The sequence below is a fragment of the Sander lucioperca genome, chromosome 11, assembly GCF_008315115.2.
Source record: "Sander lucioperca isolate FBNREF2018 chromosome 11, SLUC_FBN_1.2, whole genome shotgun sequence".
In the NCBI taxonomy this organism is placed as follows: domain Eukaryota; kingdom Metazoa; phylum Chordata; class Actinopteri; order Perciformes; family Percidae; genus Sander; species Sander lucioperca.
In genome coordinates this window covers 916,167-944,012 of record NC_050183.1, presented here as the reverse complement: position 1 = coordinate 944,012, position 27,846 = coordinate 916,167, and the positions used below count along the sequence as shown (strand labels likewise).

General features: G+C 40.4%; 1 long non-coding RNA gene across 1 annotated transcript; it reads right to left on the bottom strand.

Annotated features, from left to right (window-relative positions):
* Positions 1 to 18,053: 18,053 nt before the first annotated feature.
* LOC116055368 lies at positions 18,054 to 19,685 on the bottom strand. The gene is made up of 4 exons (XR_004106270.1): positions 19,444 to 19,685; positions 18,735 to 18,788; positions 18,374 to 18,456; positions 18,054 to 18,174 (listed from the first exon to the last, which is right to left on the bottom strand). It is a non-coding gene; the product is annotated as an uncharacterized LOC116055368 (long non-coding RNA).
* Positions 19,686 to 27,846: the final 8,161 nt, after the last annotated feature.

The window sequence follows — 27,846 nt, the reverse complement described above, 5'->3', positions numbered from 1 at the left end:
GTTCAGCAGAAAGTCAAATCACATTTAGAGACAAACTGGGTCAAAGATACAACAAGTGAGAGATGGAATAGGGAAACAATCTATTGTGTTGATTGTTAATGGGAAGCACTAGGCAACCCCTGTTTCCTGTTCAGCCATCGATTGGGAACATGATTAATGAAGCTGTTGCCAGAAGGAGGGATCCATAATTGTCTTCTTCCCATCCTGTTCCTCAATGACCACTTGTTGATGTAGCCCTCACTTATGTAGCCCTGAAGGCTAGAAATGGAGAAAAAAAAAATTATGCAGGTACACACATTTCAGCTGACATATTTTTATTGTTAAGTATATTACATTGGTTACAAAAATCACACATATGTACCATTGCTGCTTTAATAATTCATATTGCTATCCTGCTATAAAATAAAAGGTGTAATAAATACATTTATATTACATGTTATTTAGCTGACGCTTTTATCCAAAGCGGCTTACAATTGCTATATGTCAGAGGTCGCATGCCTCCGGAGCAACTAGGGGTTAAGTGTCTTGCTCAGGGACACATTGGTTGATGTATCGCAGTGGGAATCGAACCCGGGTCACCCACACCGAAGGCATGTGTCATATCCACTGCGCCATCACCACCCCTAAATGCCATAATATAGCTCTTATCCAAAGTGCTTTACAATTTGCCTCTAATTCCCACTCTCTCTCTCACTCACTCACACACACGCACACGCAGCTACCATGCAAGGTGCTGGTGTGACTGAAGGGGAGCAATATGGGATTCAGTGTCTTGCCCAAGGACGCATCGACATGTGGACAGGACAGGAGGAGCTGGATATCTACCCGCTCGACCTCCTGAGCCACAGTTGGCCCAATAATGTCTGTAGTGAACAAAACAGCTATAATAAGAAAAAAGATGTAGTCTATTATAACTCCATACAGATGATGATAACAATTTCTGCACATAACACTAAAATTATCAAAGCACTGCTGGAATGTTACCATGTTGCGCTACTTTGTGTGACTTTCAAAATGTGTGACTACAGATGGTGCGGACAGAACTGAAGCAACAGCCATTCTTTTAGGCATTGCATCTCTGGTTACACATTTTGACAGTTACTGTGCAAAATATAGCATATTTACTGCAGCCTACAAATTGCGTCTCTGATAAGCACACACATTTAAACAAACTAATCATGCCTGACCAATCATAAACATGTCTAAGCATACACATGATTTTGACAGTTTTTACCACAAGCTGCGGCAGAAGCAACCCCTATCTATTCTATATCTAGTCCAATCCTGAAAATTACTGGTGATAAAATGTTACTGATGTCTTTTAATAATCATGAGACAGTGTAGGTCCCTTGAAAATAAAACCTATTTATTCTACACTTTGGTCTGAAGCTAATCAATGTGTTCCATGTTCAAACTCGGAATTGACCAATGCCATCTCTAGAGAATACTACTGAAACATTTATTGTACACACAATATTGATCAGAATGAAACTGGAGCATATCGTAGGTGAAAGGAGGGAGTCCTCTTTGAAGCCGGCTTTTCTTTTGACACATTTCTTGCCCGGACAGAGGTTCGATCACATATTTGCTTCAATTTGTGCTGCCTAAAGTGAAGCTGCGTTCCTCTTCCTACATTTGCCTCTGCCTATTTACTTGGCATGCATTTTCATTTAAATAGCAAGCTGATAAAAAGTGGTTCATTATGTTTCAGGCATTTGGGTTTATCTTCTGTAATCCAGAGTGACCTTCCTGATGTGAAATTATCCTTATAACCGCCAGGCCAATCTGCTGCGAGTCTCAGGTTCATGTTAAAAGCAAATGTGATCAGTACTAGATCACTTGAAACCATCCTGAAGCCACCAGTTGCTTTCAGAAAGAAAGTGAAGACAGCACCATCTGGGCATGTTCTCAAAACCCTCTCAAGCATAACACACAGCACATTGCACTGAGACACATTGAGCGATTCAGCAAGTATGTAACACCAATCCCTGCATACGTGACAGCCACCCTCATGAGATGATATCCCAGCTCAAAGTTCTTATCCTTTGCTGTAACTTTCTGAACACAGGCCTTAGTTGTAGTTAAGAAAAGTTTTTTGCCAAACTCCTCCAACTGCCGTAGCTTCATCCCCTGGGGAATGCGCACAAAAAAGAGCTAAAAGATCATTGTGCGTGAGCAAAAAAAAAAAAGAAAGAAGAAAGGCATCTGAGCGAAATAGTCTAAAGCTAAAAGGCAATGCAGCTCCAGCTAAAAATAGACAGCAACTACCAATCTTCACCTCAGAAGAAAGTTGAAGTAAAGAGGAGAGAGGGAGAAACCGAGGAAAGGGCTTATTCGATCGGATTGGACTAGAAAAGTTGGCGTAAAACTGAGAGTGTGCGGGAAATGAGGCAACGTTTTTTTTTGTGAAGCACAGAGTAAAGCTCGTCCACCAGGATACAGTTACTGTTTGAGGTTTTTGCTGCCTGTTCAATTATGAAAAGTATATTTTACACGACTGGGAGACTGCTGTGCACACGGACACCTGAGCACAAACTGTGGAAAATGTGTGTGCAAAGACATGCAACGTCTGACAGGACTCACTTTCTGATCGAAGCTAGTTGGAAGAAGAAATATATAATACTTTTCTCCTTTTTTAATCTAATATCCATTTTTAATCCGTCAGTTTTCTTCCTAATACGCCATGCCTTATAGGTTGCTATGCCAATTATTCAGGTAATTAATTGATACTCAAAATGTTTCAAATGGTAAAGAATTTTCCAGTATGACATCAGTTGAGGCTGTCTTGAACCAACAAATGTTACCTAAGATGACTTACTAATATGGTTTTATACCATACAAGGCTGTATTTGAGGCTAGGCAGACAAATATAAACATACCAGTCATTAGCCTGTACTAGCCTGTGTAGTACATTACATAACATTCATTTAGCTTACACTTTTATCCAAAGCCAATTACAATAAGTCCATTCAACTATGAAGATGTCACAAAAAAAAATTTCAAGAATCATGCGAGTACATAAAATTCATCAAATAAGCAAAGCTGCTTCAAGTGCCACATTTTAGAAACAAGAGAAAGGTATATTTTATATTTCATCTTTTCATGAGCCAAGATGCAATCTAAACAGGTGAGTTATTGTTGGCCTGATGTCAGTGGGGAGCTCGTTTCACCATTGTGGAGCCAGGACAGTAAACAGCCTGGATTTTGTTAAATGCTAGCCAGGCCGCCTTCGTAGTGAGTGAGTAGCACGCAGTTTGGCAGTATCAGAGTGTAGTGGATGTATGCTTTGACCATGTCCTGGATGTAGGATGGGCCTGACCCATTCACAGCATGGTAGGAAAGTACCAGTGACTTCAATCAGATTTGAGCCACCACCAGTAGCCAGTGCAGGTTGTGGAGGAGCGTTGTAGTCCAGGAGAACTTGTAGCAGCGGCGGAGTGGGACCAAAACATCTACCGGGAAATTTCGTAGACCACCGGCCCAGGTTGAGCAGAGGCTGCACAGTTTTACCAGCAGGCAGCGGCCGATCAGACCGGCCCTCGCGGCCTCGAAACACTACCAGCCCACCGGGAAAAGTCCCGACTCTCCCGATTGCCACTCCGCCTCTGACTAGTAGCATGTATGTACATATACTGTACAATTAGGGCACACGTTGAGGTGCACTCTGGTGGCATTCTGCGAATATGGAACTGTCTTACCCTGCAGTCATTTCACATAATGCTTTCTGTCTGACATATTCACACTAGATGATTTCTCGTTGGGAGGGGGTGGTACTTTATTTTTTATGTGCCCGAAACAATAAGTAGAGAGTGACACATCCATCCTGCCAACATCATTTTCAGACAGGGCTGTGGTAGCGGTTGCTAGCCTTTTTTTACATTGATTAAATGAAAACATAGGAGCTGTTATAACACCCATATGTTTCTGAATATGATTCCCCGAAATTTCATATTTACTTTTAATCAAATCACCTGAGTAATAGGATGCCTGACTAATGAAATATGAAATGTACAATGCCGGTTAAGAGTCAACTAAAAAGATGTCTCAGTTTGGGACAAATGAGACGGCTTGTGTGAAGGCAAGCAATTCTGGATGTTTAAAGTGCTCAGTGTGCTCTTTTTAGTTATCTATGATCCCTTACGCTGTTACCATGGTAAGGGGATAACTGGCACAAAGCAGATATCACAACATCATGATATTTGCAAATATATCAACTTTGAAAGATTAAAAAAAAAACATTGGAGAGATTTGTTTAACAGTTCATGTCTACCCTTTGAAACAAGAGACTCATTTACAGAGACATTTTTTTTTTTTTTTAAGGATGTTATTCTAAAAGGTTGTAAAAAGAAACTAAAGGAGCAATTGATATTTGTAAAAAAAAACCTGAAAAACTGTAATCTTCTATAACTTCTGTATTTATCCTCGGCCCATAATATCCACAAGAATGAGAACACTTGTCAATTCATCAGCAATATGGTAACACTCTATGTACAACGCAGCACTTCTCAACTGGCTTGTGTGTTTATTGGCTGATGAGTTTGTCAACTCAGGGGCTCCCTCTGAAACGGAAGACACGAGACAGAAGCATTTGTCAAAGCGGCAAAGTAGGTTTAAGGGGGGGGAATAATGAGTCTGGATGGCACTAGCTCATTGGCAAGACTGCCTGTCACAGGGATGCCACACAGCGGCTCCCAGATCGCTGTCTGCTGTTGAGATAAAGAATGAAACTAGACCGACATGGCAGAGGCCTTTCAACATGACATGTTTCACTTCAATTTATTACGTGTCACAAGCGACTAAAAGGAAGTCATGATATTGGTTCAAGACTAGGTGATAGATGTGACAACAAGCAAGCTGGTGAAATACAACACCCAAGCCTGCAATATGAAACACACCAAGCTTACTGCATACAAGTGCCTCTGTCATCATTAACTGAGCTGATGCACATTTTTGAAACTGTCTCCATTATTTCAAGGTTTATTTATGTCATCGCATCATGATTGACGTGAGATTAAAAGTAGAAATCCAATCTAATAATTCTAATAATCAGTGTTTTAGTGAAACACTAGTCATATTGTGTACATTTAATACATTCTTATGAAGTTTTATTTTCATAAAACTAGTAAATGAAATCTGCCATTACAATACAAAATACAAAAATGCCACTTGGAAATTTTGTTTTACTAATATATCAAACATGGAGACACAACGAGAGAGCGGTGACACTATTCTGAGCTGTAGGTTTCCCTAAAGCGTAACTTTGGCCAGACTGCACGCACATAAACCCGAGCAGGTTCGCTGCAGTGAGAGACCATGAGTAGCCTATTCTATCTTCAAAGTTTCATGTTTCTGTTTCCCCTGTCGCAAATTTGGCACATCTAGTGACCTATATATAATATGACAAATATAGTGTTTACCTGGCAATGATTTAATAATTGGACAACTACATTGGAGAAAGAAAAGGGATTCAGCAAGGTGAAGCTCTGCTCCTGCGGAGGTTGAGCCTCTGCGGTCGTGCACGGAGCTCTCAGCCTCCCGCTTAAGCTCCGACTACAGGTCGAAGGTGGCAGCGAAGCACATCTGGTCGTGTGTCTCAAACCACGCACTTACGTTAGTGCACTAACAGGCAGTACACTTTGCACACTACGTACTGACTTGCATAGTGCGTAAATTTCGACAGGTGAGTGTTGTCTCAAATCGCGCACAGCCATATGCATTTACCGGAAATGACGATTACAACATTTCATCCCTTCTTCTTCTTCTGTAAAATTGTGAATTTCACCCGGGGAGAGCATTCCAGCCACCTATTGTTTTCCACGAAAAATACATTCCTGCTTGGTTTTTGATATTTTAATAAAAATAAATGTGATTTTATTGATTGTTGCTTGCATTTGCTCCGTGTCACACAAGGATAAGAACATTGCGACAATGCCGTCGTGTCATCCGCCTCCTATTAGCTGAAAACGTAACAGTATCTTAATATTCTTTATATATTATATAATAATATATAAATAATTATATTAATATTCTCTATTAAATGTTTTCAATTCATTAATTATATTTATTCTTTGCTGACCACTATCTTTTATGCATATTTTATGTTTCTGCTTTAAAAATGAGTAACGTTAATGTATTACTGATCATTTGAGTAGTAATTGTAATGCGCAACTGTTTTATGAGAAAATCCTTGTGGCCCATAGATAAGACTGTTGTTGTGAAGCATTACCCTTACAACTTACCTAATAGACAAACCATCATTGAAACTTTTTTATGTTTCTAGCTAGACTGAGCATTTTATAAAGGCTCACATCATATGTACATGTGTTAGAATATATTTACGCACCACTGTGTGATAGTAAATTCCTGTAACGTTACTCCGGCAAGGTGGATATCATATTTATTATATAAGCTATTATTTTAAGTCATAATTTTTTGTGTTCTGAATGGTCTTCATACAGTGACAATACAAGAGTGAAAGCAGAGGCAACAGAATTGACATTTAAATAGATCCTATTCCTCTATTCTTGTATGAACATTATATGCTTGCTACAGTCATGCAAAGTGCAAAATGCAAATGCAAAAGATAACACAACATTAAATACTTTTAATAGAATATTATTTAAAAGACAGTCCTGTGCTCATAGTTCTACAGGCTCCAAACCCCAGGCCGTAACGTTACTGCCAGCTGATCGATACAGTCCCAGTGCTGGCACTGTACTTTAGTTTGATGGGGATAGTGACATGAGGGTGGACTTCAGACTCTCCAGGGGATCCTTCTACGGTCTGATGGCCATCATTGCCCCTAAAAGAGAGACCTCTAGTCCTCGTTTGTCCCTAAAGAGATGGATTATATACATCAGATCAAGGCAGAAACAGCTGATACGTTTTAACATTACGTTACTGTTAATATTACTGGCAGACAATCAAAAGCTGATCGCTACGTTGCTGAGCTAACGCTCACAGCTGAATATGTACAACTTGTTAAGATCACACATCTAACACGTACATCTTCTAAAGTGAGGACGATGATTTAACACAAACAACAGTATGGCCACAACACATGTAACGTTAGGTTATAACTTATTTGCCATTGGTAAAACTGTGCCGCTGTTAGCTAAGGTTAGCTTACAGTACAGTACCAATATACGTTATAATTTGCGGTACAAAAATCATTACAGACTGCAAAATTAACCAAATAAACATACAGGTGGCTTATATGTTATACAAGTATGGCAAAAAGGCTCATGTTCAACTTACATTTGTATTGCTCCATTGCAGGACTCGCCACTCCGTCCTCAGCCGTCATTATTGAAAGTTTCACAACTTTTTGTAGCTCCGCCCCTTCCACTACGCAGCCAAGATGGCGACCATTGAGGGTGGATAGTGTCCATCGTACCGCACTCAACTTTTTGACCGTTATGAGTGTACCATCCGGGTACTCGTAGTGCACTGCATTTGACCACACTCAACAATGTGAACGCACTATGTACTCAAAATAGCTAGTGTAAGTACAGAAGTGCGCGATTTGCGATATACCATGGGTCTGTCCTCGACAGGCTGCAGTGCCGTCTGATATCGTGGCATCAATAAATTGAGACAGTTTCATAACCAGTTAAAAACTTTTCGGAGTCGCGGTAAATAGCAATCCACTTCCATGTTTTGTTGTTTTTCATGTTTTTGTTTGTTGTTACAGTTGGTTTTCACACCTGATGCGAACCGTACGGGAGAACACATGAACTGTATGGCTACTGAGACCACCTTTTCAAGTGGACATGGGCACGGATCAATGTTCCCACTAATCAAACAAACTGGACTTGGGGTCAGGTGTACTCAGATCAGGGCCCAGGTGCCTGATGTGAAAGCCCCCTTACTGCATTATATTCCATTACCTATTGGCCTATTTTATAGGCTATTATGATTTGTCACCTGTATTTTTCTACACATAAATAAAGATGTTTCCACCATAAATTGGTGCATAAAAATGTATCAGAATGCAGGAAATGAAGTTTTTGATGCTCAAAATGTCCTTGGGGAGGACTCACAGACCCCCCACTTAATGTGTTCCCCCAAAGGCCCATTAGCAGCCAGGAAAAATCAGAAATCAGAAGTTGTTGATGCCCAACCAACATCTCTTACTGCACCCTCCCCCATTCAAAGCAACATACAGTATTCTTAGTGCACTGGCAAATTATTTCTCTTGTTTTAAAAATAATTCACTTATAGACGCAAATGTAATAAAATGATGGATTAGTTGTCCCATCAGTCTCTTATTATTGGTTTCAGATTGAAGATGACATCTAATTTGTTGTGTCCAAGAAAGAGCACCGAGATAAACATATAAACGGTATTAACGATATATAACGAAGAGATTTCATGGATTAGTAAACCTGATAGATTGTGAACACTCCATCTCTTAACGTTATCCAGTGCTAGATGATGGTTGCTATGTAAATACAGTATTTGACCAGATGGCTCAAAATGTTTTGTCTTCTTGTATTCTGTATATCAAATCGCACTTTATTTTACAGTACAATAATAAGACCTAATAAGACGTACTTTGTATCAAATTAGACCAAAACCAGAAATAATGTGGTCTTAGACAGTAAATAAACAGTTACGCCCCAATTAGACTACCCTGGAAATCCACAGTTCTCTCGAGAGCACAATTTGAATTTGCTCAGTGAGTCACTCTGGCATTGAGTAATGATGCTCATTAACTATGCCCTTGTAGCGAGCTGCACCAATCACATCTGTGTATCTGACATAGGCGGGCCAGAGGCGAGCTAAACAGATGACAACAGTTTAATCTACGAGTTAGCTCCGCTGGTATCTAAGCGTATGGGGCTCTGGATATGTCACTCCATGTATTGTTGTGATTGGTCGTAGTGTTATCCAATTGACCCTTCACTAAGCCACGCCCGAAAACCGCCACAGGCCAATCGTGGCTTAGCAACCGTAACTAGGAGCGGGAGGTCTGTCAAGCTTTCGAGCGAGGGAAACACCGTACGCCGAAGCGTTGTGCAAATCCTATACCCGGTATCCTAAATGCTTGGACGGGGTGGTGGAATTTTTCCCTTCCCGAAACCTAAAACCCAAGGGGAGAAAGGCCGGGCGTGGATCAAGCAGTGTGGGAGGCCCCATTCACAACTAGCTAAATGTCGACAGTATTAACAAAAACACATATGTTTGCTCCAAGGCAAGAACATGCTAATGTTAGCTAGCTAGCTAGCTAACTCAGCACAGCATTGCTTGGAAATAATGACGGTTCTTTGTTCATAATGTATATATTTGAACGTAAAATAAAGACAATTCCGGCGCAAAACGAACCTAGGGGTTAAATATCAGATGTGTACCCACTCTGTCGCTCTCTGGGACATGTTTTCAAGCTAGCGCGGACCGCTGATTAGCTTACAACACTAATATTCGGGGGGCACAGGGAAAGTAAAAACAAATCGCTATTTATACCACTAAAAAGGCTCAAAATATCACCAAACTTCAATGGTAGCATAATGAGGGTCCCTAAATGTTAACCGAAGCATTGAGAACTCTGTAAGTGTACAGACAGCTTATATAAAAGATAGATTATAAAGACAGTCGCGTTCTCGTATACAGGCGACCGCCGTCTTGGGAGCTACTGTCTTTCTGCCCCGAATACTAGCGTTGTAAGCTAATCAGCGGTCCGCGCTAGCTTGTTCCAAGCTCCAAACACATTTGATTAGCATGAAAATATGTCCCAGAGAGCGATCGAGTGGGTACACATCTGTTATTAATCCATCCTTAAGATGATTAAAGGCAAGACGGAGGCTCACTGACATACTTTAAAATATATTTCAGCATTTGTTAATCGCTAAAAATATAAGCAGGAGAATGTTATCATTGCAAAGTGTTCAAGCTAATTTCTTCTGTTTATTCCACAAGATTTATGGATAAACTGTTTGATTTATAATTATTGTAATTATTAGATTATTTTCAAATGTCACTTACCCTGCTGTGCATGAACATAGCTGTTCCTCAATTTGTGTGTTTCCCATTTGAATGGTCAGCGTATGAGGCGGCTCACATTATTGCATGGCTTTAGCTTCAATTTTGATGAAATTATTCTCTCATCAGTTGCATATTATGTCGTGGATATATCCCTCGAATGCATACTGCAGTCCCTTTTGTCTTGCTCTCTCAAATATTTCACCTGTTCGCCAAAAATTACTAATTATCTTCTTGGGAATGTCTGACAGCGGTGCATACATACTGTAATGGACGTGCCAGGCACGAAAGCTTGACAGGCGTAGCAACAGTAACTAAGGAGGGCGGGGCTTAGCGAAGGGTGAATTGCGTGCAGTGAGATTTTCAAATGCATGCTTGGTGCTGCCCCTCGAGTTTGGCCATTTTCATTACTCAATGCCAGACCCTTAATCTTTCGGATTTGGGTCTGGATTTCCAGGCTGACTGGTCATGGGCAATTTTCTGACATCATGAAAAAGCACCACACAGGAATTTGCAAGTTGTGGTGGGACCAGACGTGGCTCACATAAATACAAATAACATTTGGGTTACTAGGTTGTGAGCCCACAATTAAAGCTAAAATTCTTCACATATTTGCTCATGCTGCTGTCTGTTGTGGTAAGAGACCATTTAAATTTCAGTTAGCAGGAAGTCTGCGGTTAATGTAACACTTTAACAATCCCACTACTAAAGTGTGATATACTGGGTTTATGCTGTTGATTTAAATGTGTTGATACAAACACGGTGTGAAACGTATTACCATGAGTTTCCACAGTTGCTTGTGCCATTGTCAGAGCCAGAACATATATATGACTTGTGAAGTACATTTGAAAACTTTTGAATAGGAGAGTATAGTGAGTTTCTAAATTCAGGCATGTGTCAGTTTTATGTTTGAAATAGTTAAATAGTTATATTAAAATATTAACTAAAAACCATTAGTGATACCAGCTATGTGAATGACTTCTGGTTCATTATTTGCCAATACAAGCTCTTCAATCCATCACAGAGGACCATCTCTATGCACTGTCTGACCCCGAATTTTGCAGAGAGTGGACTGCAAAATTGTGCAAAAGTATGTTCAGGGTAAACATGACCCAAAGGCAGACTCTCCAGGCAGGTCAAGTATAGTTAAAAGGCTCTTTATTCAAAGGTCAAGCATTGTGTTTTTTACTGTTACACCAATAATCAGAATAAGAGAGAAATGTGAGGCATGACGGGGTCTGAAAAGAAAAAGTGGAAACACCTCCTCCTCCTGCTCTCCCTGACAGTTGTGTGTCTTCTCTCAGAGGAAATGCCAACTGAGGACACCCCTGTGAGAATATTGTCTTTAATATTTCCTTTTGATATTAGTGTAGAAAAACTAACCTTTAATGTAGCATGAATGCTGTCTGACCACACTGCACTTCAACCCAAGGCTGTTTGCTTGGGTTGAAGTGTCAAGTGATAAGCAAGAACTCCCGATAACTGAAAAGTCACCGATTCAGCCCTAACTACATTATATTTGTGTCATGGGTGTTTATCAGCCTTAGTGTAAACTTAATCCCTGATGACAAACAATTCTTAGTGGATTCATTTCTTATTAGACAGCATATTCAAATCTGCAATGAACTCACCTTGGATCTTAAGAGGTTCATTTCAAGTTCACTCAAAACTTAAAAAAAGCAAATGATCAATTAACCAGAGCTGATTCTCTTTAGAACTTATTTAATCAAAGCTAAATGGTCCATTGCTTCTCAGGTAATACTCCAGCCTTTGTGCTACAAGGAGAAATGCAGTGCCCTGAAATATTACAGTTACTCATTTTGAATATGTGAGAACTTTATTCGTGTTTAAAACATCTTTCCGGACTTTTGGATAAGATTAGATGCGATACTTCAGCCTGGAGCTATTGTTTGAATCTGCGTGAGGGAAAAGATGTTACATTATACAATTAAATGTGTTTAATACAAGAATTATACAACTAAAATAGGTTATTCTGGCTGCTCGCAGATCTTGTAAGGAAGGTGGTAAACAAGGTGATTTTGAATTGCTAATTGCCCGACTCCCTTCTCTGCATGAGCACAAATGTTACAGCCTTACTAAGATATGGTTATTGTTCAGGTGACTAAAACAACTAAGGGGGCTTTCACAACTGCCCTATTTAGTTCGATGAAATCGCACTAGAGTTCGTTTTGCCCCTTAGTGCGGTTTGTTTTGGCAGGTGGGAATGCAGCAATCACACTCGGATGCGCACCAAAAGCAGACCACACAATCATACCCAGACCTCCTTAAAGAGGTGGTCTCGGTACGCTTTTAATTGAACTCCGGAGCGGTTTGTTTGTGTTGAGAACGTGAGCTGACCTCAAACCGCACTGACTACTGTATGTGTGTGTACTCCACAAGAGTAAGCTAAGTGGCTCCTGTTTTCAGATTTGCTTTGCAATCTATGATGTGGCAGAGCATGCAAACTGTAGCAGCTTGCAGTGTTTCTCTCCTAGAAATAGACAGCTCGTTGTCACTTGCATTTCATGGTCAAACCTGCCGCCGCTAAAGTTGGAAACAAACACCGGCACAGCAGAGCGAAGTCTGATTATCTAAATGAAATGAGCTGGTTTGACCATGGAGATGCATATTTATTTTCTTGTTCCCACCCCAGACACATCTGACCAATATGCGGAGTGAACATACTTGCGTGGTTTGTAATCACGCATTTTGGTATGCTTGGATTTTTCCAGGTGTGAAACGAAACCGAACCAAGGGGGAAACGCTCCAAGTTTACAAACTCATCAACTGATTCGGACCAAAGCAAACGAACTATAGGTGTGAAAACACGCTAGTCAACATTAGAGAAAGATCACTGCCATGAACAATTAATATAGTAAGTATTTATCATCATCTTTTTATAATTAAAATGCTGCTGTTAGAAGATTGGATGGAAAGCAGGTGTCAAAGGGGAACATGTTATATTCTCTACTATACTCTAATGTGATTAAGTACACTCCAACTTTCAACCAGACTGTTTGAAGCAGACCTACTTGATAAATATGAATCTTTATAAATATGACTACATCATATCAATGTGTTATCACAGAAATATGAGTATACAGTATGTACATGTGATAAGAAATAAACAATTCAAATACAAATCAATTAAGAGCAACATTTGAAGATTTCAGCAATTTGTGCCTAAACAGAAACTAAATTGATAATTCAAATCAACCTTTTTAAAATGTCTCTAAAGCAGCTATCAACACAAATAAAACGCAAATGTAGAAAGACGAAGCAAAATAATAAAATCTGAAAACAAAATGTTTTTTCATGACTTTTAGTTGGAGGAAGGCTCTGTTCCCTCTAATCTGGGACCAGGATTATGAGCAGAAGTGTTGTGATTTGCCCACCAAAACTGGGGGTTAGGTTTAGGCGTAAGGTTAAAAAATGGTCATATCTATGTACAGTATAAGCTTTAAGATGGTCAAGTTAAGTTTGTCTTTAGGTTAAACATTTAAGACAAATGTGCCAGATCTACAACCTGTTATGGCTGTGGCTATGACCCAGTAAACAGAGGATCACGACACGGACACAGAGAGAAAGGTTTAAGTGTCTTTTAATGAGTGATAAAAAGAAGGCAACGTAGGCAAGGACAGCTGGCTGCGCTGGTGGTGGGGACAGGGTAGCAGCGGGCGAAGCAGAGTGTAGTGTGTCCAACACGCTCACAGGGATCCGAGCTGGAGGGTGGCACGACAGAGAGGCGAGGAGCTGGTAGAACCGCAGCAAACGGCAAACAGGTATAGTAGTGTCGGTCACTTTGGTAGTCGTAACGATCTGGCGCCGAATGCAGGTTCCAACCGGGCTAAATACTGCAGCAGTGATTAGGAGAATCAGAAACAGCTGAGCAGAAATGATTGAAGAATTGCCGGCAGCAGTGCAGGTAGATTGATCGCCCGGCCACGCCCCTTGACCTACATTCCGCCGCTCCGACAAAACAGACACACCGACAGGGAAAAAGGGGAGAGAGAAACAGACACAAACACCCCCAGGACAGCTGCCCCATGACACAACCATCACATACTTCCACTAAAGTTTTTTTTAGATAGTATTAGTGCAGCATGCAGAGTTGAAAACATACATTTAATTGCATGGCTAATGAACCAACCAGAAGCTCTCTATGTTTCACTGAAACTGCCAAAGCACTGTTGGTCAGCCATATAGAGAGTTTACTTCAACTTTCCTCAATGACAAATCTTCATCAATTGCATACTACAACACTGAACTCCATTAATGTTATAATAGCCAGCAAGTAAAAGTGTAAGCATACATTTAATATGGGAGTAAAATGATTTTGTGTTTTTTTGTTTACATCACGGAGGGGGAGCTGAAATGATACTGCAAAAACAGGCACAAACACCAATCGTTGTAAAGCCCTCAAATCCAGATGAGATTAAAAAATACTTGGCCTTCTCTGTTGCCTGGATGATAAAAAAAATCCCATATTGTGCACTTCTGGTGTGACATTCAGGTATCAGCATGGTACATTGGTTTATTTATAGCTACTGTGCAGCTGAGATAGATTCTGCACAGCCGCTTGGTCCCACAAGAGAGAACCATTTTGCTCTAACTTTAAAAACATTTAAATGAAATAATTTACCATTAAATCAAATATCTCCATGTCTTTGACAAAACAACCAGAGAAAGAAAAAAGAAGACATGGAGGAATGCTTAAGCAATAATACAGACTTGCCAACTGCAGGTCTGTTTAAATCATAACTCATAGATAGTATATGTTTTCAATTTAGCCATGGTTTTCCACACATATGGCAGAGAGCATATAACATAGGAATATAGCAATTAAATAAAGTATATACGTTCTTATCATAATTAAACAGACTTTATATCACCCTATTGTATAATAACAAATAAGTTAAGGTGTAGGCCTGTGGTCATTATTTTTATTTTTAAGTATGTTAATGTTCCCTTTAAGGGGTTGTTTTGCTTCCTCTTACTTTACTCCACCATAACTTGACCTCCTGCATGCCAGATCACCTCCGGACCACATGTTGGTCATATTGTGTATCTTGTGAGTCACTGGTGAAGTAGAAAAGGGACCTAATGTGCCAAGTCAGTGCCCAAGTAATGGCATGAGTAGGTAAAAATATTCTCAAATCCAAAGATGTGTATTTATCATTATTCTTCTATTATTATATATCAGTAAGGAAGAACTTGGACTTTTTCCATGACAAAAGCAGCTCCTCATATAGCACAGTCTAATTAATAACTGGGAAACTGAGATTAGTTATGGTATTTACACTGTTTTGACCTGGTGTAGTAAAAAACACTATTTCCTTGTACATCAAACCTTTGAGAAGCTAATCACAAGGATCTTGTGGAGAGTGTGATGCCTGTGCTCTGTACTGTAATTCTATTGTATGACCTTTCTCCTCACTCTTTCATTATTGTCTGATGTGACTTCAAAGCCCATGGTCCCTAGCAGGAGTTAGTAACCTTTGACACTTATCTCCTCTGACCTGATTGGATGGCTTACAATGGTTGTGCTGAACCTAAAACATATGGTTGTTGATAATCCTAATCCATGAAACATTTCAGAGGGAAGTGGGAGCCCGTGGAGCCTGTGTTCAGAGTTGTAGTTGTGGGATTTCAGGTGGTTTCCTCCAGATATTATATTATAACCTGAAATCCATCTCTCAGTGTCTTATCTCACACCACTTCTCATAAGTGAACAAGCCACGACATAGGTTTGACTTTTTCCCAGGGCAGAGTAATGACTCCCTCATCAACTAATAGGGTGAGCATGAACAAAGTACTTATTGCTCTGCAATTCAGTAGCCACTAGGCTGTGGTGTCGCTGGGCACCTACCATGTATTGACTTTTGTCACTGAGTTAAGAGCTGGGTTTCCATTAGGGAAATAATTCAAGATGAGAATGCCTTAGGCCACTCACACACACAAACCACCTGGGCATTGTTATTATAACCTTTTATAATACTGCTCTTTGCTTAAGCTCATCAAGAGCTAGCCAGAGTATGCGTTCATTTAATAAACTTTTGGATTATAGAACTTTCACCTGCCATGTCCCTAATATTCTAATATTCTAGACAAATACATACATTTAAACAAATGGTAATGGCATTAACATGCCTCCCAAGACTACTGCTTAGACTACTTCTGTTTTGATTATGTAGACTTTTTCTTCTTTTACAGACAGTCAAGTCACTCACTCAGAGGTTTATTTACTATGGTAAAAATCATAGCAAGGATTTATGCTATTAATATTTACAACAGTTAGATTTTCCAGAGGCTGCATCTGACATTGTATCTATTCCTGTGCTAGATTCCAGAAATGGCACCAGTGAAGTCCCAAGTCAAGTCCCACCCAAGAAGATGGACAAGCCAACTAGTGCTCAGGATTTCTTTGCCACAAGGAGGTACCACTTGAATGTATACATTTTTTTCTGGCATTGTCATGGATGCTATTTTATTTTATGTATTTTATTAAAAATTACGTGTGTGTACTTCTAATATGTTTGGTTGGAAAAATAAATCTGTTGTAAATTCAAATCAGAGCGTCTTCTGTGTCTGGAATGGAGTCTATAGACTCAAGAATACTGTAAGAAGAAAACTTTGAAATTCTACGGTATGCTTACTGTACATCTAATCACAGTACATAGAAATGTACTGTAACTGTATTTACGGTAATAATCACAGTAATGCACTTTTAATCACAGTACATATTAGACTACTGTAGTAGGTATTACTGCATACATTTCAATACTGTAAAATAATTACAGTATTATAATTATTTACAGTATTATTACTGTATTATATTTACAGTATTATATTTTAAATGTAATATATTATTTTATTTATTATTTTAATTTATATTATATTTTGTTTTAATACATAAGGGATAATGTATAGAACGCCGGTCATTATCGGGAGAATAAGTCCCGTCAGGGCCACCAGACCCTGATGGGAACAGAGCATACATTTGAGACCACACATTTGAGAGAGAGAGACTGTGCGCATATGTTGTAGTGAAGTCCTACCACAAGAACAAGAACTCCACCCCAGCATCTATCAATGTGTGTGTGTGTGTGTGTGTGTGTGTGTGTGTGTGTGTGTGTGTGTGTGTGTGTGTGTGTGTGTGTGTGTATGTGTGTGTATGGAAATGGAGCCCGAGTGGAGTGGACGTCTTCTTTACTGCAATGGAAAAAAAGGTAAGAAGGAATTAGATGCTGATGTAGAAATGTATAAGCAAGACTAATGACTTTCTCATGAAAAAGTCCACTAATTGACTCTCCAATGCAAAGAAACGTAAAATTTGAATGCATAAAACATTAAAAAAACACATGAATTAATAAGAATATGATAAATGTAATGTAATAAATGAAGGTACACAAATACATTGTTGGAGGATATTAAGGCAAAGGGAATACTTCAAAGTACACTTCATAAAGGGGTCTTACCTGGCATGCTCTAGGTCAGGGGTGGCGAACCTGTGGCTCTTGAGCCGTATGCGGCTCTTTGCCTGCTCCTGTGAGGCTCTTACTGTGTGGCTGGGGGCTGTGTCATTGGTTGATTGTTGTTTTTAACTTTTCTGAAACATACAGTATTTCAGATAAGTTAAAAAAAAAAACACATTGAAAATAATGGAGCAGAGTTTTGAGGACAGATTCTGCAACCTGAGGAAAAACAGCGGCCACACATCACCTTCCTCGTTAACCCTTTCACTGCTGAATCAGATTGTTTGAAAGCCCCTTTAGTGACAAATGAGTGAGAGAGTTCTTCGAGTGGCCACAACCGAGTTCAAGCAAGACCTGAAAAGGATTGTGGATAACAAAGACTGTCAGGTTTCACACTGAGTCAATCTAAGTGAGAAAAAACTATGAAAACTGCTATGTATTATGACTGTCATCAGATCTGGAAGACACTGTTGCTGTTGTAGTGTGGGCGTGCATGTGTTGTGTGGCTTTTTGCTATGGTGCGTTTTTTTTTTGTGGCTCTTTATACCTAACTGGTTGGCCACCCCTGCTCTAGGTATTCTGTCATATTCAATAAAGTCCTGGATTAGAGCGGCAACATGTTGATTCAGGGACTGATTTTTCCGTTGAACCTTCTTTCCCGTGCTCTTGCTGGTCTGGAATTTAGCAGCACATTTACTCTGTTCTGGATTTACTTACTCTGTTCTGGACAAAAAAGCTGTAAAAAAAAAAAAGATATTATACATCACTATTTTTGCCACTTTATCACCACACAACAGTAGTCCCATATATTAATCCAGTACTGAGTCTGCACTATGATAGTGGTAGCAAGAAGACTGTAATGAACATAGTGAAAATAGAAATATATAAATAAAAAAAGATAGTCAAAAAGCTCTTACCATTGGACAAATTCAAGGGACTTGGCTGCCTCCAAGCATGATTAGCCTTGGAGTGCTAGGCAGGGAAATCTGTGCTTCAATATCTGCCGGTGTGAATGTTTAAACAGAAATAAACACAAAACGTTGTTAGAAAGTATGCAACTATAAGGCAAGACATGCTTTTTGTACATGTGATTCTGTAATGCGTACATTAACTTAAGGTTACAAGGACATTTTGCAACACCACAAGGAAAATTTACATTTGCACGGTTCTATGCACTTTCACGTGTTTTATGCAGCTAGGGATTGTGTCTGTAGAGAAAAAACAGTGCTTGCACTTAAACCCCATGACTAGTTTTCAACTGTGTTGTCTGAAAATTACCTGAGTCGGTGTTGTCTTTCAAACAGCCTGTAGTGTCGTTATCTCTAGTGGAACCTAGCAAGGGGGAAAGATGTACAAAAACGATTAAATTATGTTAAAATTAGGTAACTAGCTAGCTCTCCAAAACACACACCTCAAACTGACAGATACTGTGTACTGACACACAAAATGAGTGAGTGAATGGGGCTAGTTAGCTAGTGGGTAGTACTGATAGATTTTCGACTTACACGAATAAAATATATCAAATCTTGGGTGCTAGCAGGAGTAAGTGGAGCAAATGTGTTTGCTAACATTAGCTAGCTAGCTACACAAGCCCACACAGCCACCCACTCGCGATTCAAACTAATTTTCGACTTACACGAATAAAAGATCAACACACATCACACCCACGCAAAATATAACAAATCTTGGGTGCTAGCAGGAGTAAGTGGAGCAAATGTGTTTGCTAACACTAGCTAGCTGGCTACACAAGCACACAGCCACCCACTCGTGATTCAAACTAATTTTAAAAATCTAGCTATATTAATCCAGTCTAATGTTGTATATTATTATGTTATAAATTAATAAAATCCATAGATATATATATATATATATATATATATATATATATATATATATATATATATATATATAAGCTAAGAGTATAATACTCTTAGCTTATTAATGCCGTATAACTTACTGTCACCAAAGTGAGGAAGAGGCTACTTACATACTCTAGTGCAATCTCTGAAGAACTTTCCGGCTGCGTGGCTTGGCTGTGGAAGTCCGATAGATCCTGCTCAAAATTACTGTAATATGATTCACAGGATAATTGTATTTACTGTAGTCTCGTATTCTACAGCATTTTGGCCATGATCACGTGAAAATCTACAGCAACATACTGTATACAGATATGCAGTAGGCATTTGTTCAGTATACAGCAATAATGCTGTGAAAACTACGGAATCTTGTTACAGTAAGATAACCTTGTTTGAAATGGGTTTGGCTAAAAGAAAATTTGGGTTTTGTCTATACTACTAGGTATGTATACTATGTTGACTGGGTTAAATAGAATTGCATTACTAAAAAGAGACTAAAATACAATTTACTAAATGTCATCAGTTTTCGTCAACTAAAACTAGACAAAAATAGTCATGGATAATTCTGACTAAAATAAGACTAAAATGCCCAGACTTTTAGTCGACTGAAACTTGACTAGACTAAAAAGAGTATGAACGTGACTAAAACTAATAAAAACTAAAATGACAGCTTGACGCAAAGACTAGACTAAAACTAAAATTAAAGCCCATGTTGAAGGTTAACCACCACTGTTGATTAATTAAAACACATAAACACATAAAGCACTCAACATATGTATATCATTGTTAAAAATTTCTCCAAATAGTGTTAAAGGCCAGTTTTCGCCGTTTTAGTCGTTTAGTGGGGTTTTTAACGCAATTCGGTGATGACGTCACGTTGGGGAGACGTGCCTCAGTCTAGTACTAGAACTATGGTGACTGACTGGGATGAGGAAGAGGTGGAAGAGGGGTTTTTACTAGCACCGAGTGAAAGTCAATGTTTTCTTTATATCTAGTGACAGTGATCATGTCGTTAGTTCAGATAAGTACCAGTAAACTTATCTAGATCTAGAAATAGAAGGCATCATGCTAGCTATGGGCTAACTTGCCAGTCAGTCTCACCTGTGAAATCCCCCGACGTTGTAAACACATTTTCGATTAGATAGCTCACGTTTTGATGGTAGCCTACTAGGTCCAGTAACAACATATTTGCCTAGTGTTTATTTATTACTTGGATGGGGATGCTGTTCGGCTTTTCACAAGTTTAGACAGCTAGCTAACGCTACGCCGACGTTTTGCTAACGTTAGCCCTGACGGCTAGGTAAATATTACGACTGCCTTCGGAGTTTCCTATATCTGCGTCCACGTTGTCAACATAAGACATGTGGCGTTAGTGCTCCTTTTGTACCATAATTGTATTGAATGAAATGTTAAGCTTCGCTCCTACGAGATGGGTGGATTTTTGTTAGCTACGTTACACACAAAGTTAACTGGCTATAGTTAGCCTGTGCTAGCGGAATTAGCTAACGTTGCGTAGCCAGCCAGCAGCTTCGGCAGTAGTTTCGACGAGCTAACCACGATAGCTAACACATCCACAAGCGTCTCTACTTCAAACATCACTGCAAGTTGACTGCTTTTAGCAGCAGAGATTGATTGTGGGCGACAATACTATCGTGGTTAGCTCACCGAAACTACTGCCGATTACCAAAGTTGCTGGCTGGTTACGCAGCGTTAGCTAATTCCGCTAGCATACAGGCTAACTATAGCCAGTTAGCTTTGTATGTAACAAAAACCCACCCATCTCGTAGGAGCGAAGCTTAACATTTCATTCAATAAAATGATGGTACAAAAGGAGCACTAACGCAACATGTCTTATGTTGACAACGTGGATGCAGATATAGGAAACTCCGAAGGCAGTCGTAATATTTACCTAGCTAGCAGTCTAGGCTAACGCTGTTGCGCTAACGTTAGCAAACGTCGGCGTAGCTAGCTGTCTAAACTTGTGAAAAGCCGAACATCATCCCCGTCCAAGCTGTGTTTCACTTTCCCTCCAATATTATTATACACATAATTAAGACACATGGACTCGATCGAGACCAAAAGCCATATTTTGCAACACCAGTGGCACAGACCGAGCCCATCGACAGTGAACAGAGAAGGGCTTTCGTCTGTCGTCTCCCCAACGTGACGTAATGCAATGCATTGTGGGGGGAAAAGAGAATCATTGCAAACCGCTGTAAAATAGTACTACTTTTTTGTATTTTATTCCGTTTTGTGATATCCATTGTATTTGATGTTGTTGGGTAACAGTTTTAATGTTTATTACCAACAAGCAAATTGCACAAATTCATTAGAAAATAAACCCTGCAACATGGGCTTTAAAACAGGCCGCCAAAAACAACACTATTGAGAAGTGTTTCAGTGTTTGCACAGTGACTACAGATGGTTGATTTCATTCTACTGATTGACTCTATTGTAGCTCCCTCCCCCTCACACACACACACCTTTCTCTCTGACACAAACACCTCTCTCTTTCACATTCTTATTTTTGCTCCTGTTATCTTGTTTGATAGAGATGCCCACACAGTTTCTATGGCAACACAACAAAAAAGGGGATGTCTTTGACTGGGGCGTTGCCTCATAAGACAGAGAAAAGGGAGGAAGGGAGCACAGCACAAGCATCGACTTTTAAATCAATCCAGTGTGCTATCGGTGTATCAGCTATGAGGAGCCATTTTCAAGTCAAGTAGAACTTTATTTGTCCCCAGAGGGGCAATTGGTTGTGCAGCAACTGACAACAGTAATAACACAAGATCAATTAAATACAACATATAATAATAAAAAGTAGTAAAAACATAAGTACAAAGCCGTATTTACCAAGCGTGGTTGGGTGGTCAAGCTGATATTACCTTTTCCAATTTTAGTTAAGCAGTGAGATGGCTGAGGGTATGAAGGATCTGTTGGTTTGGGCTAGTCGGTATTTGAAGCGGGAACCAGAAGGCAAGGTCTGAAACCCTAGGTGCAGGGGGTGGGTGCTGTCACCTGTTGCGCTGTGTAAGAGCATCTGATCACAGTTGAGCTATTTTTCACTGACCTCTTACACTGAGGTTTGTAGTGACATGTGTGTGTAGCTGTATATTGTGTGGGAATAACAGACATATGTTACTAGTGTGTGTTCATTGTGTTTGTGTACACTGGTTGTTTTCAGAGTCATCTACCAAAGGTCTGTGGGACTGAGTATTGTTGCATGTGAAAGCTTGCACCTGTAACCTTTCTTGTCCTTCATGCATGAGTGTGTGAGAGCATGTGTGTTTGTGTGTGTGTCCACCTGTGCTGCACTGAAAGGAGAGGCATTAAAAGATTGCATCTGACCCCACGGAGTAATAACTTCTCAGTGGCCGCAACTGCACGTCGGGGAGGAGGACTAGCTTTATCTATGCCTGACAGTCTTTCTTTCATTCCCACTCACTCTCTTCTTCCCTCTGCTTCTTCGTTCTGCTCCTTTTTTTATTGTCAGCAGTTTAAGTAGAGCTGGATCGCATCTCCCTCTCCCTCAAGTCTTATGTCTGGAATTGCACATTGTCCAGATTACATTTTCTTTTAGCTTTGTTTTTGCACAGATGACTGTAGAAAGCACAAGGATGTTTGTTATGCCATAATTATGACACACTTACGGTTTACATTCATTACTATTAATCTAGGTAATATATGTGCTATGGCGAGCCAAGATTCTGTAGGTTTCTATATCAACCAGAACTGATTCAAACTAAATATAGGTATTACTGATAGTGTTACTATTAGTATTAAAAGCAAGTATTTAAAGTACTTCTCATTAAGCTAAGTACAACATTAGATAAAGATGAAACATGCACATGCAAGTTCCTACCTGCTACGTGCCTCGATCACAAGCTTTTCAGACTCATTTTTCACTCGCATGTCTTACATAGATACACTCTATGCTTGCATCTCAGGCTTGTGTCTCAGGCCCGTCTCTCGACAATACGCGCATTAACACCAGGTTGATGCCAACCTAGAAGGAGAAGAGCAGGCTGTCTCTGTACAGAGCCAGAAAGCAGCACACTCTGCTCCAGTTTCTAATCCCACAGACTCTCTCTTTACTTTTGCCCAGCAGCTGGGAAGCAAGACACAGGAACTTATTTGGTATTGAGGAGCTGCAGTGTTTATTCATGGACATGGACAAACTGCACTAGACAACTCTGCTCTGATCACCAAAACATTACATTACATGTCATTTGGCTGACGCTTTTATCCAAAGCGACTTCCAATTAAGTGCTTTCAACCTTGAAGGTACAAACTCCGGACAGCAAGAAGTAAGTGCAAGTACATTAGCTTTAAATAAGCCAAACTACAAAGAGCCATCTGAAAGTGCAACTGTAAGTTGTTTTTTTTCTTTTCTTTTTTCTCATCATCATTATCACCATCCAAGGTGCAGTCGGAAGAGATGTGTTTTTAGCCTGTGGCGTAAGATGTATAGGCTTTTGGCCGTCCTGATGTCAATAGGGAGCTCATTCCACCATTTAGGAGCCAGGACAGCAAAAAGTCAGGATTTCGTTGAGTGATTAGTTGTCGCTCGTCGTGAGGGGGCAGCAAGCAGGTGGGCTGATGCAGAGCGGAGAGAAGGGCTGGGGGGGGTAGGGTTTGACCATGTCCTGGATGTAAGCTGGGCCTGATCCATTCGTGGCCTTGTATGTAAGTAAGTACTAGTGTCTTGAAGCGGATGCGTGCAGCAACTGGTAACCAGTGAAGGGAGCGGAGGAGCGGTGTAGTGTGAAAGAACTTGGTTAAGTTGAAGACCAGTAGAGCTGCTGTAATCTGAATGAACTGTAAGGGTGGCACTTGCAGGCAAGCCAGCCAGGAGGGAGTTACAGTAGTCTAGACGTGAGATGACTACCCCACTAACACAGAACGTTGGGGAACGTTAGTTTCTGGTTCCCTAAAGGTTAGTTCAAACCAAACCAAATACTAACGTTTTGGGAAAGTTCCCTCAGGGTTATAAGCAAAGTTATGTTGTGTCAAGCCTTCTTAGTGTTTTAAAAATAGTGATTTTGATGCGATCATAGTAGCCCCTAGCTCTCCCATTCAAAAGGCCATTTGACCCGAAAATGAGAATACGGTAAATCTTAAAAGTGGCGCTTCCGTCCTAATTATGCTTTTAAACTAAAGTTTGACTCGGGTACATTCACAAAAAGACCCTAGGTTGCATTTTGGCTTGAGTTACGCTTTAAATGGACTGAATATATATTGCGCTTTGTTTAAGTCTTTGTTTGCTGTGCACGACGTGTGCTCGGCGGCCATCTTGCAACACACTTTGGGCAGTTATCGGCAAGCTATTTTCCTATTTAAGTGAATGGGGAAGCATACAGGAAGGGACGGAATATGTGTAGGCTACACAGCTGCGTACTGGCTTTACAACCCCGTGCATTTCTATGGATGCTGTGTCTCCCCATTAGAAAGTATCTGGGCTACAATGAAAAAATCCTGAGAAATCCTGTCACATAAAATGTTTACACTGACTGTATACATTAAAATATTCTTTTTGCAATCAGTACAAACTGTATGGTCTTTTATTTCAGATGAATCCGTTCCACAAGCAAGAAAGCATTACAGGACGGAGCGTGTGTCCAGAAGCCCTGTCTGTAAATTTATGCATGCATTTAAGAAACCAGAGTCATATTTTCTACCATGGAACTACTGACACTCAACCTGGTGCATATCATGTGACTGTTCTGATGTGTGTGTCTCTTCCTTCAGCAGACATCACTGCCTCCACCACCTGCATGTAAGTTTGTTTTTTTTAGCAATGTCTAATGTAACAGCATAGGTTCATCTTTTGCAGTGGCATGTGCAAGAAACCTACCATAAATGAACTGACCAATATTCATATCAACTTTCTTTTTAGATGAGTCAACACTACACAGGAAACCAGCCCGTCGCCCAGAGCTGGATGGGTCTATTGTAACGCAAGCTCGGCCTGCCACTTCATCTTTGGACCCGGTTTGAAGGTACAGTGGCTTTGATTTTTCCATTTCCAATTCAATACAATTTCATGACAAGGAACTTGAGAGTAACTTAACTTTTTTGTTGTTGTAAACAGCAGAACTCATCACACAGGAGACGGAAATGAGAGGTAAGAAGACTCACTTAAGTTGTTCACATATGCAAGTATATAATGTATTACAACTAAAACTAACACCATTCATTTTTCCATAGCGATGAGGACATCCATTACCCGCATGGCACAGCGGATGGATGCATTTGAGGGGTCCCTGGATGAGCTGCTCATGCTCTTAAGGAGCTCCCAGTCACCTCCCTCTGCTCCAGTTGATGACATGTTGCTGTCGCCCTGCTCGACAGTCACCGAGCTACATGAGTTCCGACAGGAGTCTCGGTCAACAAATTGTTATTAAGTGGCCACAGTCCTGCCCTACCCTGCCCTAAGATTAACACTATATAATTGCATAAATTAAAATATCATTATAACTAAACTGACTTCTCTTACAAAATGAGATTGTACAAGCTCTCTACTTTGTTCTACATGTGTAATTTGTATTTCTATATGATTTACAGCAACTTTTCCTGACAACCCTTGGAGGTTTGACTGGAGGTACTGCCATCAGTCGCATGCTACGGCGAGTGGCAACCAATGACGTTCTAAAACCGTATAGCCTGCGGGGGAGAAAGGCAAAGAAGGCCTTCCAGGACCTGACATTCTGCAGGGTTATAACAGGCAGTTGTTATTTTATTGTTCACATCAGTATTATGCTTAGCTTGGCTGATAAGAGGTTTTAATTTGACTTGTAACTTTGCTTCATTTTGACTTCTACTCTAGCAGCCTCCCAAAAAAAGTCCCCCACGCTGACTGCAGCAGACGCAGAGGACCCCACAGTGCTCCCCCCCCCTCACAATATCCTAACAGCCCAGTGTCAAAGGTGGACTCATTCAAGTTTCTGGGCTCCATCATTTTCCAGGACCTGAAGTGGGAGTCCAACATCAATGCCATCCTTAAAAAGGCTCAGCAGAGGATGTACTTCCTATGTCAACTGCGGAAGCATGGCCTACCACAAGAGCTATTGGCCATCTTCTACACTGCTGCCATCCTCCTCCCGTCCCCTCTGGCAGGCACTACAGATCCCTGCACACAAAAACAACCAGACACAAGAACAGCTTCTTTCCCACTGCCATCACTCTCCTGAACTGCTGATAAGTGGGGTCATCCCCTCTTTGGCCATATTCACCTCCACATTACATACTTTATCATTCCAATATGCATCTTGCACACTATATTTGCACTATTACTTTGCACTCTACATCCCACTCCATGTGTACTTGTATTGATATTATGTCTTATTTGTATAGTTGTATTTTTTTTATATTGTGTTTATGTGCCTATATGTATGTTGTCTCTATTGTACAGTATGTGTCTATATGTCTATATAAACTGATTGTGATTCTTATATATATTTTTTATTTTTTGGTACCATGGCTGTTAGTTTTTCCATAAGGTTCCATAAAGGTTATAACAATATGGGAACGTTAGGGGAATGTTCCATAAAGGTTACAACGTTAGGGGAACGTTCGATGTAACCAAAAACATTCCCTAAACGTTAAGAAAACTTTCCATGGGAACCAAAACCATAACCTTCAGGGAACGTTCCCGCAAGCAACATTCTGGGAACCATAAATTGTTAGCTGGGTAGAGCCTGAACCAGAACCTGTGCCGCCTTCTGCGTTAGAATGGGATGTATCCTTCTGTTGTTGTGCAGCATGTATCTACATGATCGGGTAGGTGCAGCAATGTTGGCAGTAAGGGAGAGTTGGGTCAAGTGTCACACCCAGTCTGGGTCCTGGGAAGGAGAGCCCTTCCCTGGAGCAAAAAGGAGCTCAGTCTTGTCGAGGTTGAGTTTCAGGTGGTGTGTGGACATCCAAGAAGAAATGTCAGACAGGCTGAGATATGTGCTGCTACCTGCGTTTCAGACTGGGGAAAAGAGAGAATTAGTTGGGTGTCATCTGCGTAGCTGTGGTAGGAAAAGCCATGCGAATGATTGACAGACCCAAGAGAGTTGGTGTACAGAGAAAAGACAAGGGGGCCCAGGACTGAACCCTGAGGGACCCCAGTTGTGAGTGGGCAAGGTTCTGACACAGATCGTCTGCCAGGTAAGATGTGAGCAAAGAGAGCACAGAGCCTGAGACACCCAGATCCTGAAGTGTCAAAATGAGGATCTGGTGGTTCACTGTGTCAAAGGCAGCAGAAAGGTCCAGAAGGATGACGACAGAGGAGAGAGAGGTTGCTCGTGTATTGTGAAGCTGCTCAGTGACAGCAATGAGGGCAGTTTCAGTTGAGTGGCCAGCCTTGAAGCCAGACTGGTGGGGATCAAGAAGCTTGTTCTGGTGGAGATAGGAATAGAGTTGATTGAAAATGGCACGCTCAAGAGTTTTGGAAAACCTTACTGCCTTGCTGCTTGAGGCTTTGAAATTTATCAGAACCAACAAATCCAGCATAGACACTCGTCTCAGTGTTGCATGAATACTGTCGG